A 10,593-nucleotide genomic window follows, 5' to 3' on the forward strand; every position below is an offset into this window, starting at 1 on the left:
TCACATACTGTACGGCACTAGCCTCGGGGAGGGAAAGTCCCAGTTTCCTGCCATACTGATCAATGTGACGTGCGTTTGGACATTTTAAAGTTTGAAGATGACATCAGCTTTGGGGCCAGTGGACACAGATTTAATAATGGGGGCACATGCAAGGGACAGCTAACAGTATACCTATCTCTCTCATTACTTAAATCTGTTATGTGGTTAAGAAGAGACAATGCCACATCATGCCTTCATGGCCTAAAATGTGTGGTCTTACAATTATTGCACTTATAGCAATAGTGCAAGAAACATAAGAAAAGCATAAAAGTATAACAATTGTGCGAGAAACTGTAGATCGGCTACATGCAAGTATGTAGTATTCATACAAGTATAAATCAGGCATAGTGTGTGTGTGAGAGAGTGTCGGATGTTCCACTCTGTTGCAGTTCACAAAGAAGCATATCATAGGGGCAGGAGTATAGAGTCACAGACGTAAGGTTATACCACTGGCAAGTGAGTTAGGAGGTGTGTGTGTGTGTGTGTGTGTGTGTGTGTGTGTGTGTGTGTGTGTGTGTGCGTGTGTGTGTGCGTGTGTGTGTGCGTGCGTGCGTGCGTGCGTATGTCTGAGGTATATACGTGCTTGTCTCCTGCAAGGACATGCAGTGGGGTTCCAGTCCATTGCCCATGTTAGAGTCAAAAGCAAAATATCAAGCCAACATAGTGTGTGTGTATGTGCGTGTGTGTGCACACTCTTGGAAAGTGTATGTGCCTCACCCAAGCTAAATCCAGGTAGAACCACCTACACAGAAGCAAATAAAGCATAACATCTGAATGTGACACTTTCGGTTGGTGTTCTGGCAGTTTACTGTACTGTAGTATATATAGTGTGTGTCGCTCCCGCAACTAAAATATTCAGGAAGCTCTGCCCACATATCTGCAACGGACTAATAATGTATTCAGATGTGCTCTAAGGCTCATAAAAAACACAATGATTCATATAATACAAATTATTCAATATGCATGATCTATCCTCGTAAAGTAAGGGTGGCAAAAATCTAGTTCTTCACGATTCACGTTTTGATCTTTGGGTCATGGTTAGCGTACCAGATAACCCATCTGGGCTGACTGCTCCAATGCAGCTCAGTGTCATTCAAATAAGGAAGCCAGTAACACAAATGTAAAGAGTATTATCATTTGGCTGTATTGTAATATCTTGTTGCACATATATTCTGCTGTTGCGCATACTGTGCATAACACCCATTTGAAACTATAGCTAATTTTTCTAAATAAAATAAAGCCAAGTAACTATTTGTTTTTCAGGTGTGGGAGTGAAAACATCCCAAAAAGGGTTGGCTTTTGAATGTACAGTTAACATTGGTCAAAGTAAAGGACATGGTAAGTGTAAACAACACTCCTTCACTCAGACTTTGATGTTTCATTTATTTTGTCAGGTGTCTGTCTGCATCTCCATCCTGCTGCATAGAACATCCAGGTAGCACTTCTCACACATGGGCAACAGGCTGATGAAACATTTATTTTCTCAACAGGCTAATAAAATATTTATATTTGCCACAGGGTAGCAATGTACCCATAACGATCTGGGTTCTGGTGGTGGAGTGGTCTCATTGCCTCACTCCAGGTCACTGGTTTGATCCCCAGTATATAACCTTGCCTGTAGTGTCCTTGAGCAAGATAACATCCTTCTGTATTCTGGGCCATGTTTCTGACCTTTCATTTCTCACTGAGTCACACTTCTTTCTAATGAATAGTTGAGTGCAAGTTTTGTATTTTTTAATTTCTTTTATGAGAAAAGAGGGGACTTTAAATTATTCCCACCTGCTTTCAAGCTTTAATTCTAAAAAGAAATTGTCGGAATGGCACATTATTTATTCTCGAATGTTTTTGAAAATGTTTGAAGATTTTTGAAAACATTTGAAAAGTTTGCCTACAATAACATGCTCAAAATACATGTAGGGACGGTAGTGTAGGGGGACCGGGATTGGTTGGCACACTTTTCACTCTCTCAAGGATTTCTCTGGGATAATATATGTTAGTAACATAGGAGCTCCAACACAGGTGGCATGGTGGTGCCTGGCTCTCATACTACCACTGACTCAATCTGTTTGTTACTGGCAGCCTTTTATACTCAGCTGGAGCAATTACGGTAGTCTGGACTTTAGACTCCACCATGTTAAAGGAGAATTCCGGACAAATTAAGTGTTATCTTTGATGTCTCGTTACTCACCTACCGATGTGAAAAGTAGCGTTCTTTTTTTTCATATATTCCCCTGTCGTCATTTTTTAAACACCCTCCGTTGTTATAATGGGAGCCGCTGGGTTAGTGAAGTTCGTCTATTATAACCGACGCAAAGTTGTTTTTTTCACTACTAGTATTCATAGTAGAGTCTCATGATAGTCAAACATGCGTTGAAACTATCTGCGAGGCTGCCGTCAATGGCGAACGATTTAACACTGGTTGCTTGTTTCCAGATTCTGGCAACACGAGTTGCCAGGTTCTGGAAGAAACAAGCAACCAGTGTTAAATCGTTCGCCATTAACGGCAGGCTCGCAGGAATTTTCAGCGCATGTTTGACTATCATGAGACTCTACAATGAATCGTAGTAGAGAAAAAAATAACATTGCATCGGTTATAATAGACGAACTTCACTAACCCAGCGGCTCCCATTATAACAACGGAGGGTGTTTAAAAAATGACGACAGGGGAATATATGAAAAAAAAGAACGCTACTTTTCACATCGGTAGGTGAGTAACGAGACATCAAAGATAACACTTAATTTGTCCGGAATTCTCCTTTAAGGTGTAGATCAACAAATACATAAATATACAAATACAGAAATACATATAACATTAACTCTCATAAAATATCTTAAAACTCCATGAACTACACCAATAATGATTCTCATACTACAACATTACACAATATCCCTAGCAAGTCCAAATACACATTACACCCCTCCCTCTGCCCTTCTGACTTGGTCCAGCCCAATTACACTGGCAAACAGAACAGCCCAACTTGGTACATGTTAAGCTTTCAATCATTACTTAGCATTACCCATATTGCACCTCTCACACATTTCACTTAGTCTCTATTGCACTCATATCACACATATTGCACTTGCCAGATTATCCCCAAACATGCCGTCTCCACCGGTGGACTAGTTAGCTGAGTGGCCAGCTCAGCTGGACAGGACACAACTCAAATGTTCAGTTAAATGTAATCAATAAAATCATGACTGCATTCCTTTCTGTGCAAACTACAATGTGCAAATTACGCAGTGCAAATACCAAAGTGACCATATGCTATGCAATTAATCAATCAATAAATAAGGTGACAAATGTAACCGTAGCCCTGTAATGTAAGGCAAATGACAAGTAACAGAGGACCCCTCATAAATATTTTTTTATTTACACAAATGATTTCAAATAATTAGGTGATTTGTGAATAAAGTCATGTTGTGCATTTGTACCAACCAACTGCATTACAGGGTTGGTTGGCACACATTTTGGTGTTGGTTGGCACAATGTTCAAATTCTATAGTTACAAAAAATGAAGCAACCTATAGAAACCAAAACCAAAATGGAAAAGTAGAATTTTAGGCAGAAATGTTTCCCAAAATAGCCGATCTACATGCTCACAATGCATAAGCTTGTAGATCAGCTATTGTTGGTGTGGGACAATATTCTGTAAACAAAGTGGTTAAGAGAATATCCGCCCATTTACCAAACAAAAGTTTTAAGCAATTCATCAGAAGGAATGTCAAATTACTTTTGGCACTGACCATTCATAATAATAATTATAATTAACAATTTAAGCATCGTATTTAATTTCAAAACGTTTTTAATCTCTCAAAATACACCAACAAAAATGCATGAACAAGAAAACTATCATGAAAACATAGTTCCTGCCACACAATCCCCAAATCAGTGTGCCAGCCAACACCATTCAATTTGACCCAACTTTGTAATTAAATTATGTTAGACAGCTACCATCTCTCATCTTATATATGTATATTTAAATGGAGCTGGTTCACGTCTATTAACTAGCATTTTTTTTGGAAAACTTAAAAAGGTCTGTCTTGAAAGAAATCTAAAAATTAATTGACTAGAAGTAACTCATTCCAATAATCTGTAACATAAAAATTCTAAATGGGTCCTGTTATTTCCTGTTGCAGCGTTTCTGAATATCAGTCGCTGACAGGAAATAAACTTGGACCTAAGCTGTTCCCTAGCAATGCAATTAAACTGACAAGGCCTATAAAACAGAAATGTCACCCTCACACACAAAAGTTAGTGACTTTCAGATGTTTTAACAATAGTAGATGCGTGCAGGTCAAGAAAGCAAACATATTTGTTTCTGTGACCTTCAAAGGACCAGGAAATGGCTGTGTGCCAACCAACCCCCCGGTCACCCCTCTGAGCTGTGATGAGTGACAGAAGAAGATTGACACTGAGATAGTACTGTTAGTAGGCTAGATGATTATTTCTTGGCATTTCTGCTTTCTGGGGTATGAAACGGGGGACTAGAAAGCCAAAGCAGACAGAGGGAACAGCGTAAAGGTCACACGCTTGTTTAGGAGACAGTGTTATGTTTTGTAGCATTTGACTTCACTTCCTGAAGTACCTGCACAGGCTCTTTCATGTGACCTTTACATCACACAGGACTCTCCTAAATTATTTATTTCTTCTCCTTGTTATTATTGCCTCCGCCAGGCTGAAGGCATGGCCGAGACTATGTTTTGCACCCTGTCCGTCCGTCCGTCCGTCCGTCCGTCCGTCCGTCCGTCCGTCCGTCCGTCCGTCCGTCTGTCCGTCCGTCCGTCCGTCTGCGAGCATCGTTGCCCGATCGACGTGAAACTGTGCACACATACTCCCTGGATGCCAGAGCAGAACCTCTGCCCCACATGGGCCTGTTATAGCGCCACCAGGAGGCAGATTCTTGTAAAACTTCACGCAAATCGGTACACAGTATCTCTATGGTCATCATGTGATCAAGATGGATCTGCCCGATGTTTTCTACTCCATCTTGATTGGCGAATTCCGAACATTGCTGGCCCACAATAACCTATTACCTGACCTGGCGGAGACCTGTGCTCATGTTTGGTGTAGAGGGGAAATGTAGGACTCCGGTCACTCAGGATTTAAGTGGTTAACTGCTACCTACAGTACAACAATACAGTAAGTGGTGAAAAGTAGTCACATGCAGACGCAAGCATGTATGCAGTAAAAATAACCAATATCGCACCAGCACACGTGGGCTTTTGACACTGACGGTAACCTGACACATTATCCATGCCAGGTGTTAAATGTGAATTTGCTGACAGCAACAGCGGTGAACATTTCCACTCTGCTGTCCCAAGGCGTTTGTCTCCAACTGCACTTCACACATTTTTATCCATGCCAACCATTTAAACATTAGCATGCTGCGCCCTGACACAGCAGGACCGTTCTCCAGCCCCAGAAACGTATGTTTTTGGCCCGCCGCTGCATGCATTAGTAATGGGATCCATGCAAAATACATTAGATTTTCAGCTCACTGGGTGGCAACAGTGCTTTTTGAAGTTCGTCACGGTCTCAGGTTAGTCGTAGCCTATTAACCCTCCATCACCTCATTGAATGCCCCGCAAATTAAAAAGTACTTACTGTAGTAGCAGGGTTCGATTTGCTGAGGGGGAAGGGGGGGGGGAATCTATGCCTCTGTTTTTGATGTCATGTCCCCCACCCTCTGGTCTTTCATTTTTATGGCCGGTCCCTGCTTCTGGACAGACTGAATTAAATACATGAATTTCCTTTTGATAATTATGTTTGACAATTTCACATGTATGTTAACCACATTAACCCTGGATCTCTATTTTGGGCAAACGTCCAAAATGTGTCAATTTATAAATATTTAAAAAATACAGAAAATAGCCGATCTACAAGCTCACAACTCGTGCAATGTGATGCATTAATTGTGAGTTAGTAGATCTGCTATTTTCGTTATTTGTGTATGAAGAAGTTTGGTTTTCAAGTGGTTAAGAAAATGTACCCCCTCTGTCTGTTTGTTTTTTCCACAAATCAAACCTATACGGCAAGAACTTGTTCCAGTATTTATGGCAGGTTAGTGAAATATACCTGTCGTCAGACCTTTGAGTGTGGGAAAAAATACCAGTTTTACTCTTGGGAGGAACTGTAAATATGTGATACACGTTCTGTTTTGTTATTATTAACCACTTAAACTCTATATCACCCAGAGTTCCCTGGGGCTCTACACTTATTTTTCCCTCTATACTAAATCTCTTCGCGGAAAATAGCCACTCTAAATGTTCACCTATTTTCGTCGAATGTCCGTCCATTGTGACATGCTCAGAATAGGGTAGGCGAAGTCAACAAAATGCAATACATTCTGTGCATTCAAGGAGCAAAACACTTCAGGAGGTAGACATACGGATTGCAACATATTTTATGGTTTTATGAATCATGAACTTCATGTGTTCCAGTGGATGGGGATTGGGAATTTGAGCAAAATCAGTATAACAACAAAGTGGAAAATAGGTTTTAAAAATCACTATGATAAAATACCGTTGGCAAAGTTCTCTGTCTACTTTTCTGTAAAATGGTATCCATGTATCATAGACTTAGGGTTTGTCACAGTCACAGCTGGTGGGTCTATTTTCACCATCATTCTCTATTTCATCGTTTTCCTGGATGTGAATTGAATCATGCCGCAGACAGAATCATATTTATCAACTGTAGCTCCCAGTCTTCACTACTGGAAAATGCAACACCTCTGTCTGGAAACTGAGGAGATATTCATCAGAAATTCATAATTTATCGCTATCCCAAGACAAAGACGTCATAATAATTAAAGTCACGTCATTATGTATCATGATGTATTTGCTGAGTGGGTAGTGAGGCCGTCTGGGAATCGGAAGGTAGCTTGTTCGACCCTCGACTCGCCCAATATATGTGTTGAAGTGTCCCTGAGAAGTCACTTTTAATCCCTAACAGCTATTGTGTGCTCATAATAGCCATCTGAGCAGCCATCAGCTGGGTGAAGCTGTAAATGCATTTTCACCTCCCCCTGGGGACCAGAAAATACTCCCAGTTGTAAACTGCAACGGGTACAGTATTAGGCTAACCTACTGCGTTTGGTGTGTTCCTTTACTTCCTTTACAAGGTTTATGTCTGCCCTCTGCATTTGCCAGAAATGTTTTGGAAGCACTGCATCCATATTTTATAAAATTCATTTATTATACAGACTGAAATGCCTTTAGCCTCCCTTTGCAGTTCAACAAAGCCTCTCTGTGGTGATGGAAGTTAGAAAAGGAAGATGGTTTGGTATTCACAGCATTCTTTGTCTCTCCCTGCAACTTGCCAGCGTCATGTCCAGTGGGTGTACTTGTACTGTACATCATGGCTGAGGGATGTACTTGTACATCAGGGGTGGGCAACTTTGATGTTGGAGAGGGCCACTATATTTCCACACTCACTCTAGAGGGCCACATTGCATATACTGGTGGGCAGACACCGCTTATCTCTGTATTTTGACTTTTTTCGTAAACGAATGCCGTACTTCGCCATTCTATGCATGGATTCTATGTCACACAAAAGTAGAAAAAATAGCCGAATAGCCGATATTTTTGAATTGGAATCCAGATTTTTTTTTGTGCTATTTTTGAATTGGAATCCTGAAAAGTAACATTTTTATTTAATTTCAAATGCATTTAGTTATACTTATGTTAACTTTTTGAACTTGAATACAAATACACTGGACATAAACAACAAACATAAACAGAATTTTAATACTAGTCATTAAGCTACTAATATAGATGAAGTAATTAAAGCGGGTCATGTTTGGAATTGTAACAGCTGAAATCAATAATATATCAGTATTCCGATATTAACCTGCGGGCCGCATTAAGTGAAGGTGGGGGCCGCATGTGGCCCCCGGGCCGCCAGTTGCCCATGTATGTTGTACATCAAGCCACCTCACACAGAAACAGGAGATAGGCTCCTGCCCTATGTGCCACATCACATGGCTCGAGAACCATTGGTTCCCATAAGGCTACTTACATTTACTTGACTTTGTCTCTCCATCTCCATTTTTCCACCCAACATTTTTGGATGAACTATTGTTGTCCTGTGGGTTTCTTTTTTGTTGTTGTCACGGGTAAAGATGTGAATCCAGGGCGTTTAATCTGTGTCCTTTTATCTGAGTATCAGTAGAAAGAGTAGTTTGTTTTCGAGGCTGTTATCGACCTTCTTAGCTCTTAAAGTGTTTGTGCTGATTAGCCAACTGACAAACAATCTATGGCAAATGGAGTCTGTAGGCTACAGTGGAGGGCAGCACATGCAGGAAGACACCCAGGTTAGTTATTGATTCTACACCGACAACCAAATGGATGAACCAAAGAGGTCTGTAATTTGTCTGTAATAACTATAGCCACATCCCATCTTTTTATAGCTTTAGATGAGTATAAATGCTTTTTTCTCTTTCATGTTTCGCCTCTTCGTTCAACCAGTTTCCACCCCTTCGTGAAGCCCCACTTCTTATTTTCCCTGTTTCAATTTCTTTTTCCATTTCTCCCTCTTTCCCTGGTCTTTCTCCGTAGGACCAAGCTGCCACGATGACAAAGTGGCTAGCTCTTCTCAGAGGCACATACACATAAAGGTACATACAATCCTGCAATACAGGCATGTCTCTTCCTGTGTGTAGTGCTTACTGTGCTCATGTCAGTTCACAGAATCCTTCCCGGTGGGACGTGTGTGTGGGTGGGTTTGCGTTTGTGCTTGAATGCATCTAGTATGCATATGGGCGTGCAGGTGCACGCGCGCATTCATTTGCAAGTGTGAGTGCACGGTTGCGTGTGTGTGTGTGTGTGTGCGTGCGTGCGTGCGCGTGTGCGTGTGTGTTAACACTATCTTTCTCTTTCCACCAGTTCTGACCCCAGCTCTGGTGCTGGTCAGTGTTCCACTGCAGGAGTTGCTAGGTTACCATGAGCATATGACAGGTTAGTGGAGGTATTCCCAGGAGCACATAATCTTTTGTTTAATTCCTTGGGGCGCCGATGGCCGAGCGGCTAAGACGCATACCCATAGGCTTTGACGCCTGGCGAGCGAGTCCGGGGTTCGATTCCCAAGCCCCGGCAGACCTTTGCTTGCCTGTCACTGCCCGACTCTCTCTCCCTGTTTCCTGTGTCTCTACGCCGGTGGTTCCTAACCTTGTCTGGATTGTAAAGCCAAATGGCTGCCGTGTTAAGTGGTCAGATGGGTCGGCCGCATGCATTTTCACAGCAATTTAATTTAATAATGAATCTATCGATTGTGTTCCCTACAAATTATTTGGGGGCTCGACCCTCACCAGTGGGCCCAGAGTCAATGACCCACAGGTTGAGAATCGCTGCTCTACACTGTGGATTATCAATAATAATACACGATCAATAATACTAACAAGACAATGTCTGATATAATGTTGTGGCTTCCTTGTGGATCTCAGACATCATGATTATGATGATGTCATTTTGACGACAGCAGTCTTGCCTACACAGTGGATCTGAGATGATTGTGTCCTATATTAAAATTGGCTAAAGACCATGCACCGCCCTGTCATTATGACTCAGACATAACCATAAACCAGGGATATTAAACTAGATTAGGCAGGGGCTCACAATTATAAAAATGACTTGGGGGGGCCACAAGACCGTGACAACAAAAATTGACAAAATGATAATGGTTAAACGTTTCACCGTTTTTTTGTGTGCTATATATAGGTCCGATAGGACACAATAATGGTCATATGAATATGTCCAATATAGTAACTTAGTAGGGCCTGCTTCATACTGCATTTATGCATTTTGATGTTTGATAGGATACTTTCTGTGCCAGTCCTTTACTGTGCACAGGCTTACATTTTTATATTAAAAGGAAATAGGAAGTAGATATGTCTGTGTGTTCTGCGCACGGGTCATTGTCATGGAAGCATCTTTGCGGGAAGAGTATTCGAGGCAGGCTGGCAAGGTGAAGTGTTTACACGTTCGTATGAATGAAATGCTTTTGCTTTTGTTTTGAGCACCCGGCTGATAAGAGCCACAAGCTCTTATGATGTGTTTGAAGTGGATGAAGATGGAAGAAGATTGACAAAATCCAGGTGAATTATTTCTTTGGTGTAAGTGGACAACATCCACTCAAGACCCAGAAATAGTTATATATGGATGGTTTGTGATGGATGAACTGCACTCAGAACTCATCTGTTGTGCTCTTGAATGTTGATGCGTCACAGAAATGTAACAATGTAGCCTTTGCCAAGCTACCCAGCTACACGGTGAAAAAATTAATACTTGAAAGCTACATTATTCTGAAAGTAGTGAGAAGTACTTACTGTAAGTACATATGAAGTGAGGTGTATTTTCTTATGGGTGACTTGTCACCAAAGATTACATGTACCCGCATTTGGGTTGTAGCAGTGTTTTAACTGCAAATGCAATACTGGTGGGTTTTAATTTGGGACCCTGAGTGTCACGATTAGAACACGGGCGGAGGGGCTGGACCCAAATGCAGAGCACGACACGGGAAAGATGGATGTAACAGGTACTTTACTGAGAATTAAAGGA

This window comes from Gymnoscopelus braueri (assembly GCF_963280865.1).
Source record: "Gymnoscopelus braueri genome assembly, chromosome: 18".
Taxonomy (NCBI): Eukaryota; Metazoa; Chordata; class Actinopteri; order Myctophiformes; family Myctophidae; genus Gymnoscopelus; species Gymnoscopelus braueri.